We start from the raw sequence: 12,371 nt of genomic DNA on the forward strand, positions 1-12,371 counted from the left end.
GGAGATATGGCCATTTCAATTTTCCAACTGAAAATTTCGAATATTTGGAAGTGATCACGAATTAACCTTAGTTTTGCTGTAGGACGCTTAGTTTAGGAGATATGGCCATTTTAAGTTTTCCAACTAAAAATTTGGAATTTTTGAAAGGGATCACGAATTAACCTTAGTTTTGCTGTAGGACGCTTAGTTTAGGAGATATGGCCATTTTAAGTTTTCTAACTGAAAATTCGAATTTTTGGAAGTGATCACGAATTAACCTTAGTTTTGCTGTAGGACGCTTAGTTAAGGAGATATGACCATTTTACGTTTTCCAACTGAAAATTCGAATTTTTGGAAGTGATCACGAATTTACCTTAGTTTTGCTGTAGGACGCTTAGTTTAGGAGATATGGCCATTTTAAGTTTTCCAACTGAAAATTTTGAATTTTTGGAAGTGATCACGAATTAACCTTAGTTTTGCTGTAGGACGCTTAGTTTAGGAGATATGGCCATTTTAATTTTCCCAACTGATAATTTGGAATTTTTGGAAGTGATCATGAATTAACCTTAGTTTTGCTGTAGGACGCTTAGTTTAGGAGATATGGCCATTTTAAGTTTTCCAACTGAAAATTTCGAATTTTTGGAAGTGATCACGAATTAACCTTAGTTTTGCTGTAGGACGCTTAGTTTAGGAGATATGGCCATTTTAATTTTCCCAACTGATAATTTGGAATTTTTGGAAGTGATCATGAATTAACCTTAGTTTTGCTGTAGGACGCTTAGTTTAGGAGATATGGCCATTTTAAGTTTTCCAACTGAAAATTCGAATTTTTGGAAGTGATCACGAATTAACCTTAGTTTTGCTGTAGGACGCTTAGTTTAGGAGATATGACCATTTTACGTTTTCCAACTGAAAATTCGAATTTTTGGAAGTGATCACGAATTTACCTTAGTTTTGCTGTAGGACGCTTAGTTTAGGAGATATGACCATTTTAAGTTTTCCAACTGAAAATTTCGAATTTTTGGAAGTGATCACGAATTAACCTTAGTTTTGCTGTAGGACGCTTAGTTTAGGAGATATGGCCATTTTAAGTTTTTCAACTGAAAATTTCGAATTTTTGGAAGTGATCACGAATTAACCATAGTTTTGCTGTAGGACGCTTAGTTTAGGAGATATGGCCATTTTAAATTTTCCAACTGAAAATTTCGAATTTTTGGAAGTGATCACGAATTAACCTTAGTTTTGCTGTAGGACGCTTAGTTTAGGAGATATGGCCATTTTAAGTTTTCCAACTGAAAATTTCGAATTTTTGGAAGTGATCACGAATTAACCTTAGTTTTGCTGTAGGACGCTTAGTTTAGGAGATATGGCCATTTTAAGTTTTCCAACTGAAAATTTCGAATATTTGGAAGTTATCACGAATTAACCTTAGTTTTGCTGCAGGACGCTTAGTTTAGGAGATATGGCCATTTTAATTTTTCCAACTGAAAATTTCGAATATTTGGAAGTTATCCCGAATTAACCTTAGTTTTGCTGTAGGACGCTTAGTTTAGGAGATATGGCCATTTTAAGTTTTCCAACTGAAAATTTCGAATTTTTGGAAGTGATCACGAATTAACCTTAGTTTTGCTGTAGGACGCTTAGTTTAGGAGATATGGCCATTTTAAGTTTTCCAACTGAAAATTTCGAATTTTTGGAAGTGATCACGAATTAACCTTAGTTTTGCTGTAGGACGCTTAGTTTAGGAGATATGGCCATTTTAAGTTTTCCAACTGAAAATTTCGAATTTTTGGAAGTGATCACGAATTAACCTTAGTTTTGCTGTAGGACGCTTAGTTTAGGAGATATGGACATTTTAAGTTTTCCAACTAAAAATTTCGAATTTTTAGAAGTGATCACGAATTAACCTTAGTTTTGCTGTAGGACGCTTAGTTTAGGAGATATGGCCATTTTAAGTTTTCCAACTGAAAATTTCGAATTTTTGGAAGTGATCACGAATTAACCTTAGTTTTGCTGTAGGACGCTTAGTTTAGGAGATATGGCCATTTTAAGTTTTCCAACTGAAAATTTCGAATTTTTGGAAGTGATCACGAATTAACCTTAGTTTTGCTGTAGGACGCTTAGTTTAGGAGATATGGCCATTTTATGTTTTCCAACTGAAAATTTCGAATTTTTGGAAGTGATCACGAATTAACCTTAGTTTTGCTGTAGGACGCTTAGTTTAGGAGATATGGCCAATTTAATTTTCCCAACTGATAATTTGGAATTTTTGGAAGTGATCACGAATTAACCTTAGTTTTGCTGTAGGACGGTTAGTTTAGGAGATATGGCCATTTTAATTTTCCCAACTGATAATTTGGAATTTTTGGAAGTGATCACGAATTAACCTTAGTTTTGCTGTAGGACGCTTAGTTTAGGAGATATGGCCATTTTAAGTTTTCCAACTGAAAATTCGAATTTTTGGAAGTGATCACGAATTTACCTTAGTTTTGCTGTAGGACGCTTAGTTTAGGAGATATGACCATTTTAAGTTTTCCAACTGAAAATTTCGAATTTTTGGAAGTGATCACGAATTAACCTTAGTTTTGCTGTAGGACGCTTAGTTTAGGAGATATGGCCATTTTAAGTTTTCCAACTGAAAATTTCGAATTTTTGGAAGTGATCACGAATTAACCATAGTTTTGCTGTAGGACGCTTAGTTTAGGAGATATGGCCATTTTAAGTTTTCCAACTGAAAATTTCGAATTTTTGGAAGTGATCACGAATTAACCTTAGTTTTGCTGTAGGACGCTTAGTTTAGGAGATATGGCCATTTTAAGTTTTCCAACTGATAATTTGGAATTTTTGGAAGTGATCATGAATTAACCTTAGTTTTGCTGTAGGACGCTTAGTTTAGGAGATATGGCCATTTTAAGTTTTCCAACTGAAAATGTCGAATTTTTGGAAGTGATCACGAATTAACCTTAGTTTTGCTGTAGGACGCTTAGTTTAGGAGATATGGCCATTTTAAGTTTTCCAACTGAAAATGTCGAATTTTTGGAAGTGATCACGAATTAACCTTAGTTTTGCTGTAGGACGCTTAGTTTAGGAGATATGGCCATTTTAAGTTTTCCAACTGAAAATTTCGAATTTTTGGAAGTGATCACGAATTAACCTTAGTTTTGCTGTAGGATGCTTAGTTTAGGAGATATGGCCATTTTAATTTTCCCAACTGATAATTTGGAATTTTTGGAAGTGATCATGAATTAACCTTAGTTTTGCTGTAGGACGCTTAGTTTAGGAGATATGGACATTTTAAGTTTTCCAACTAAAAATTTCCAATTTTTAGAAGTGATCACGAATTAACCTTAGTTTTGCTGTAGGACGCTTAGTTTAGGAGATATGGCCATTTTAAGTTTTCCAACTGAAAATTTCGAATTTTTGGAAGTGATCACGAATTAACCTTAGTTTTGCTGTAGGACGCTTAGTTTAGGAGATATGGCCATTTTAGTTTTCCCAACTGATAATTTGGAATTTTTGGAAGTGATCATGAATTAACCTTAGTTTTGCTGTAGGACGCTTAGTTTAGGAGATATGGCGATTTTAAGTTTTCCAACTGAAAATTTCGAATTTTTGGAAGTGATCACGAATTAACCTTAGTTTTGCTGTAGGACGCTTAGTTTAGGAGATATGGCCATTTTAAATTTTCCAACTGAAAATTTCGAATTTTTGGAAGTGATCACGAATTATCCTTAGTTTTGCTGTAGGACGCTTAGTTTAGGAGATATGGCCATTTTAAGTTTTCCAACTGAAAATTTTCGAATTTTTGGAAGTGATCACGAATTAACCTTAGTTTTGCTGTAGGACGCTTAGTTTAGGAGATATGGCCATTTTAAGTTTTACAACTGAAAATTTCGAATATTTGGAAGTGATCACGAATTAACCTTAGTTTTGCTGTAGAACGCTTAGTTTAGGAGATATGGCCATTTTAAGTTTTCCAACTGAAAATTTCGAATTTTTGGAAGTGATCACGAATTAACCTTAGTTTTGCTGTAGGACGCTTAGTTTAGGAGATATGGCAATTTTAATTTTCCCAACTGATAATTTGGAATTTTTGGAAGTGATCATGAATTAACCTTAGTTTTGCTGTAGGACGCTTAGTTTAGGAGATATGACCATTTTAAGTTTTCCAACTGAAAATTTCGAATATTTGGAAGTTATCACGAATTAACCTTAGTTTTGCTGTAGGACGCTTAGTTTAGGAGATATGGCCATTTTAATTTTTCCAACTGAAAATTTCGAATATTTGGAAGTTATCCCGAATTAACCTTAGTTTTGCTGTAGGACGCAGTTTAGGAGATATGGCCATTTTAATTTTCCCAACTGAAAATTTCGAATTTTTGGAAGTGATCACGAATTAACCTTAGTTTTGCTGTAGGACGCTTAGTTTAGGAGATATGGCCATTTTAAGTTTTCCAACTGAAAATTTCGAATATTTGGAAGTTATCCCGAATTAACCTTAGTTTTGCTGTAGGACGCTTAGTTTAGGAGATATGGCCATTTTAATTTTTCCAACTGAAAATTTCGAATATTTGGAAGTTATCCCGAATTAACCTTAGTTTTGCTGTAGGACGCTTAGTTTAGGAGATATGGCCATTTTAATTTTTCCAACTGAAAATTTCGAATATTTGGAAGTTATCCCGAATTAACCTTAGTTTTGCTGTAGGACGCTTAGTTTAGGAGATATGGCCATTTTAATTTTCCCAACTGAAAATTTCGAATATTTGGAAGTTATCCCGAATTAACCTTAGTTTTGCTGTAGGACGCTTAGTTTAGGAGATATGGCCATTTTAATTTTCCCAACTGAAAATGTCGAATTTTTGGAAGTGATCACGAATTAACCTTAGTTTTGCTGTAGGACGTTTAGTTTAGGAGATATGGCCATTTTAAGTTTTCCAACTGAAAATTTGGAATTTTTGGAAGTGATCATGAATTAACCTTAGTTTTGCTGTAGGACGCTTAGTTTAGGAGATATGGCCATTTTAAGTTTTCCAACTGAAAATTTCGAATTTTTGGAAGTGATCACGAATTAACCTTAGTTTTGCTGTAGGACGCTTAGTTTAGGAGATATGGCCATTTTAATTTTCCCAACTGATAATTTGGAATTTTTGGAAGTGATCATGAATTAACCTTAGTTTTGCTGTAGGACGCTTAGTTTAGGAGATATGGCCATTTTAATTTTCCCAAGTTTTGTTGTAGGACGCTTAGTTTAGGAGATATGGCCATTTTAATTTTCCCAACTGAAAATTTCGAATTTTTGGAAGTGATCACGAATTAACCTTAGTTTTGCTGTAGGACGCTTAGTTTAGGAGATATGGCCATTTTAAGTTTTCCAACTGAAAATTTCGAATATTTGGAAGTTATCCCGAATTAACCTTAGTTTTGCTGTAGGACGCTTAGTTTAGGAGATATGGCCATTTTAATTTTCCAACTGAAAATTTCGAATATTTGGAAGTTATCCCGAATTAACCTTAGTTTTGCTGTAGGACGCTTAGTTTAGGAGATATGGCCATTTTAATTTTTCCAACTGAAAATTTCGAATATTTGGAAGTTATCCCGAATTAACCTTAGTTTTGCTGTAGGACGCTTAGTTTAGGAGATATGGCCATTTTAATTTTCCCAACTGAAAATTTCGAATATTTGGAAGTTATCCCGAATTAACCTTAGTTTTGCTGTAGGACGCTTAGTTTAGGAGATATGGCCATTTTAATTTTCCCAACTGAAAATGTCGAATTTTTGGAAGTGATCACGAATTAACCTTAGTTTTGCTGTAGGACGCTTAGTTTAGGAGATATGGCCATTTTAAGTTTTCCAACTGAAAATTTGGAATTTTTGGAAGTGATCATGAATTAACCTTAGTTTTGCTGTAGGACGCTTAGTTTAGGAGATATGGCCATTTTAAGTTTTCCAACTGAAAATTTCGAATTTTTGGAAGTGATCACGAATTAACCTTAGTTTTGCTGTAGGACGCTTAGTTTAGGAGATATGGCCATTTTAATTTTCCCAACTGATAATTTGGAATTTTTGGAAGTGATCATGAATTAACCTTAGTTTTGCTGTAGGACGCTTAGTTTAGGAGATATGGCCATTTTAAGTTTTCCAACTGAAAATTTCGAATTTTTGGAAGTGATCACGAATTAACCTTAGTTTTGCTGTAGGACGCTTAGTTTAGGAGATATGGCCATTTTAAGTTTTCCAACTGAAAATTTGGAATTTTTGAAAGGGATCACGAATTAACCTTAGTTTTGCTGTAGGACGCTTAGTTTAGGAGATATGGCCATTTTAAGTTTTCCAACTAAAAATTTGGAATTTTTGGAAGCGATCATGAATTAACCTTAGTTTTGCTGTAGGACGCTTAGTTTAGGAGATATGGCCATTTTAACTTTTCCAACTGAAATTTCGAATTTTTGGAAGTGATCACGAATTAACCTTAGTTTTGCTGTAGGACGCTTAGTTTAGGAGATATGACCATTTTAAGTTTTCCAACTAAAATTTTGGAATTTTTGAAAGGGATCACGAATTAACCTTAGTTTTGCTGTAGGACGCTTAGTTTAGGAGATATGGCCATTTTAATTTTTCCAACTGAAAATTTCGAATATTTGGAAGTTATCCCGAATTAACCTTAGTTTTGCTGTAGGACGCTTAGTTTAGGAGATATGGCCATTTTAATTTTCCCAACTGAAAATTTCGAATATTTGGAAGTTATCACGAATTAACCTTAGTTTTGCTGTAGGACGCTTAGTTTAGGAGATATGGCCATTTTAATTTTTCCAACTGAAAATTTCGAATATTTGGAAGTTATCCCGAATTAACCTTAGTTTTGCTGTAGGACGCTTAGTTTAGGAGATATGGCCATTTTAAGTTTTCCAACTGAAAATTTCGAATTTTTGGAATTGATCACGAATTAACCTTAGTTTTGCTGTAGGACGCTTAGTTTAGGAGATATGGCCATTTTAAGTTTTCCAACTGAAAATTTCGAATTTTTGGAAGTGATCACGAATTAACCTTAGTTTTGCTGTAGGACGCTTAGTTTAGGAGATATGGCCATTTTAAGTTTTCCAACTGAAAATTTCGAATTTTTGGAATTGATCACGAATTAACCTTAGTTTTGCTGTAGGACGATTAGTTTAGGAGATATGGCCATTTTAAGTTTTCCAACTGAAAATTTCGAATTTTTGGAAGTGATCATGAATTAACCTTAGTTTTGCTGTAGGACGCTTAGTTTAGGAGATATGACCATTTTAAGTTTTCCAACTGAAAATTTCGAATTTTTGGAAGTGATCACGAATTAACCTTAGTTTTGCTGTAGGACGCTTAGTTTAGGAGATATGGCCATTTTAATTTTCCCAACTGAAAATTTCGAATTTTTGGAAGTGATCACGAATTAACCTTAGTTTTGCTGTAGGACGCTTAGTTTAGGAGATATGGCCATTTTAAGTTTTCCAACTGAAAATTTCGAATATTTGGAAGTTATCACGAATTAACCTTAGTTTTGCTGTAGGACGCTTAGTTTAGGAGATATGGCCATTTTAATTTTTCCAACTGAAAATTTCGAATATTTGGAAGTTATCCCGAATTAACCTTAGTTTTGCTGTAGGACGCTTAGTTTAGGAGATATGGCCATTTTAAGTTTTCCAACTGAAAATTTCGAATTTTTGGAAGTGATCACGAATTAACCTTAGTTTTGCTGTAGGACGCTTAGTTTAGGAGATATGGCCATTTTAAGTTTTCCAACTGAAAATTTCGAATTTTTGGAATTGATCACGAATTAACCTTAGTTTTGCTGTAGGACGCTTAGTTTAGGAGATATGGCCATTTTAAGTTTTCCAACTGAAAATTTCGAATTTTTGGAAGTGATCACGAATTAACCTTAGTTTTGCTGTAGGACGCTTAGTTTAGGAGATATGGCCATTTTAATTTTCCCAACTGATAATTTGGAATTTTTGGAAGGGATCATGAATTAACCTTAGTTTTGCTGTAGGACGCTTAGTTTAGGAGATATGGCCATTTTAAGTTTTCCAACTGAAAATTTCGAATTTTTGGAAGTGATCACGAATTAACCTTAGTTTTGCTGTAGGACGCTTAGTTTAGGAGATATGGCCATTTTAATTTTCCCAACTGATAATTTGGAATTTTTGGAAGTGATCATGAATTAACCTTAGTTTTGCTGTAGGACGCTTAGTTTAGGAGATATGGCCATTTTAAGTTTTCCAAATGAAAATTTCGAATTTTTGGAAGTGATCACGAATTAACCTTAGTTTTGCTGTAGGACGCTTAGTTTAGGAGATATGGCCATTTTAAGTTTTCCAACTAAAAATTTGGAATTTTTGAAAGGGATCACGAATTAACCTTAGTTTTGCTGTAGGACGCTTAGTTTAGGAGATATGGCCATTTTAAGTTTTCCAACTGAAATTTCGAATTTTTGGAAGTGATCACGAATTAACCTTAGTTTTGCTGTAGGACGCTTAGTTTAGGAGATATGGCCATTTTAATTTTCCCAACTGATAATTTGGAATTTTTGGAAGTGATCATGAATTAACCTTAGTTTTGCTGTAGGACGCTTAGTTTAGGAGATATGGCCATTTTAAGTTTTCCAACTGAAATTTCGAATTTTTGGAAGTGATCACGAATTAACCTTAGTTTTGCTGTAGGACGCTTAGTTTAGGAGATATGGCCATTTTAATTTTCCCAACTGATAATTTGGAATTTTTGGAAGTGATCATGAATTAACCTTAGTTTTGCTGTAGGACGCTTAGTTTAGGAGATATGGCCATTTTAAGTTTTCCAACTGAAAATTTCGAATTTTTGGAAGTGATCACGAATTAACCTTAGTTTTGCTGTAGGACGCTTAGTTTAGGAGATATGGCCATTTTAATTTTCCCAACTGATAATTTGGAATTTTTGGAAGTGATCATGAATTAACCTTAGTTTTGCTGTAGGACGCTTAGTTTAGGAGATATGGCCATTTTAATTTTCCCAACTGATAATTTGGAATTTTTGGAAGTGATCATGAATTAACCATAGTTTTGCTGTAGGACGCTTAGTTTAGGAGATATGGCCATTTTAATTTTTCCAACTGAAAATTTCGAATATTTGGAAGTTATCCCGAATTAACCTTAGTTTTGCTGTAGGACGCTTAGTTTAGGAGATATGGCCATTTTAATTTTCCCAACTGAAAATTTCGAATATTTGGAAGTTATCCCGAATTAACCTTAGTTTTGCTGTAGGACGCTTAGTTTAGGAGATATGGCCATTTTAATTTTCCCAACTGAAAATTTCGAATTTTTGGAAGTGATCACGAATTAACCTTAGTTTTGCTGTAGGACGCTTAGTTTAGGAGATATGGCCATTTTAAGTTTTCCAACTGAAAATTTCGAATATTTGGAAGTTATCCCGAATTAACCTTAGTTTTGCTGTAGGACGCTTAGTTTAGGAGATATGGCCATTTTAATTTTTCCAACTGAAAATTTCGAATATTTGGAAGTTATCCCGAATTAACCTTAGTTTTGCTGTAGGACGCTTAGTTTAGGAGATATGGCCATTTTAATTTTTCCAACTGAAAATTTCGAATATTTGGAAGTTATCCCGAATTAACCTTAGTTTTGCTGTAGGACGCTTAGTTTAGGAGATATGGCCATTTTAATTTTCCCAACTGAAAATTTCGAATATTTGGAAGTTATCCCGAATTAACCTTAGTTTTGCTGTAGGACGCTTAGTTTAGGAGATATGGCCATTTTAATTTTCCCAACTGAAAATGTCGAATTTTTGGAAGTGATCACGAATTAACCTTAGTTTTGCTGTAGGACGCTTAGTTTAGGAGATATGGCCATTTTAAGTTTTCCAACTGAAAATTTGGAATTTTTGGAAGTGATCATGAATTAACCTTAGTTTTGCTGTAGGACGCTTAGTTTAGGAGATATGGCCATTTTAAGTTTTCCAACTGAAAATTTCGAATTTTTGGAAGTGATCACGAATTAACCTTAGTTTTGCTGTAGGACGCTTAGTTTAGGAGATATGGCCATTTTAATTTTCCCAACTGATAATTTGGAATTTTTGGAAGTGATCATGAATTAACCTTAGTTTTGCTGTAGGACGCTTAGTTTAGGAGATATGGCCATTTTAATTTTCCCAAGTTTTGTTGTAGGACGCTTAGTTTAGGAGATATGGCCATTTTAATTTTCCCAACTGAAAATTTCGAATTTTTGGAAGTGATCACGAATTAACCTTAGTTTTGCTGTAGGACGCTTAGTTTAGGAGATATGGCCATTTTAAGTTTTCCAACTGAAAATTTCGAATATTTGGAAGTTATCCCGAATTAACCTTAGTTTTGCTGTAGGACGCTTAGTTTAGGAGATATGGCCATTTTAATTTTTCCAACTGAAAATTTCGAATATTTGGAAGTTATCCCGAATTAACCTTAGTTTTGCTGTAGGACGCTTAGTTTAGGAGATATGGCCATTTTAATTTTTCCAACTGAAAATTTCGAATATTTGGAAGTTATCCCGAATTAACCTTAGTTTTGCTGTAGGACGCTTAGTTTAGGAGATATGGCCATTTTAATTTTCCCAACTGAAAATTTCGAATATTTGGAAGTTATCCCGAATTAACCTTAGTTTTGCTGTAGGACGCTTAGTTTAGGAGATATGGCCATTTTAATTTTCCCAACTGAAAATGTCGAATTTTTGGAAGTGATCACGAATTAACCTTAGTTTTGCTGTAGGACGCTTAGTTTAGGAGATATGGCCATTTTAATTTTCCCAACTGATAATTTGGAAATTTTGGAAGTGATCATGAATTAACCTTAGTTTTGCTGTAGGACGCTTAGTTTAGGAGATATGGCCATTTTAAGTTTTCCAACTGAAAATTTCGAATTTTTGGAAGTGATCACGAATTAACCTTAGTTTTGCTGTAGGACGCTTAGTTTAGGAGATATGGCCATTTTAAGTTTTCCAACTGAAAATTTGGAATTTTTGAAAGGGATCACGAATTAACCTTAGTTTTGCTGTAGGACGCTTAGTTTAGGAGATATGGCCATTTTAAGTTTTCCAACTAAAAATTTGGAATTTTTGGAAGCGATCATGAATTAACCTTAGTTTTGCTGTAGGACGCTTAGTTTAGGAGATATGGCCATTTTAACTTTTCCAACTGAAATTTCGAATTTTTGGAAGTGATCACGAATTAACCTTAGTTTTGCTGTAGGACGCTTAGTTTAGGAGATATGACCATTTTAAGTTTTCCAACTAAAATTTTGGAATTTTTGAAAGGGATCACGAATTAACCTTAGTTTTGCTGTAGGACGCTTAGTTTAGGAGATATGGCCATTTTAATTTTTCCAACTGAAAATTTCGAATATTTGGAAGTTATCCCGAATTAACCTTAGTTTTGCTGTAGGACGCTTAGTTTAGGAGATATGGCCATTTTAATTTTCCCAACTGAAAATTTCGAATATTTGGAAGTTATCACGAATTAACCTTAGTTTTGCTGTAGGACGCTTAGTTTAGGAGATATGGCCATTTTAATTTTTCCAACTGAAAATTTCGAATATTTGGAAGTTATCCCGAATTAACCTTAGTTTTGCTGTAGGACGCTTAGTTTAGGAGATATGGCCATTTTAAGTTTTCCAACTGAAAATTTCGAATTTTTGGAATTGATCACGAATTAACCTTAGTTTTGCTGTAGGACGCTTAGTTTAGGAGATATGGCCATTTTAAGTTTTCCAACTGAAAATTTCGAATTTTTGGAAGTGATCACGAATTAACCTTAGTTTTGCTGTAGGACGCTTAGTTTAGGAGATATGGCCATTTTAAGTTTTCCAACTGAAAATTTCGAATTTTTGGAATTGATCACGAATTAACCTTAGTTTTGCTGTAGGACGCTTAGTTTAGGAGATATGGCCATTTTAAGTTTTCCAACTGAAAATTTCGAATTTTTGGAAGTGATCATGAATTAACCTTAGTTTTGCTGTAGGACGCTTAGTTTAGGAGATATGACCATTTTAAGTTTTCCAACTGAAAATTTCGAATTTTTGGAAGTGATCACGAATTAACCTTAGTTTTGCTGTAGGACGCTTAGTTTAGGAGATATGGCCATTTTAATTTTCCCAACTGAAAATTTCGAATTTTTGGAAGTGATCACGAATTAACCTTAGTTTTGCTGTAGGACGCTTAGTTTAGGAGATATGGCGATTTTAAGTTTTCCAACTGAAAATTTCGAATATTTGGAAGTTATCACGAATTAACCTTAGTTTTGCTGTAGGACGCTTAGTTTAGGAGATATGGCCATTTTAATTTTTCCAACTGAAAATTTCGAATATTTGGAAGTTATCCCGAATTAACCTTAGTTTTGCTGTAGGA

The sequence above is a fragment of the Stomoxys calcitrans genome, chromosome 5 (genome assembly GCF_963082655.1).
Source record: "Stomoxys calcitrans chromosome 5, idStoCalc2.1, whole genome shotgun sequence".
Classification (NCBI taxonomy): domain Eukaryota; kingdom Metazoa; phylum Arthropoda; class Insecta; order Diptera; family Muscidae; genus Stomoxys; species Stomoxys calcitrans.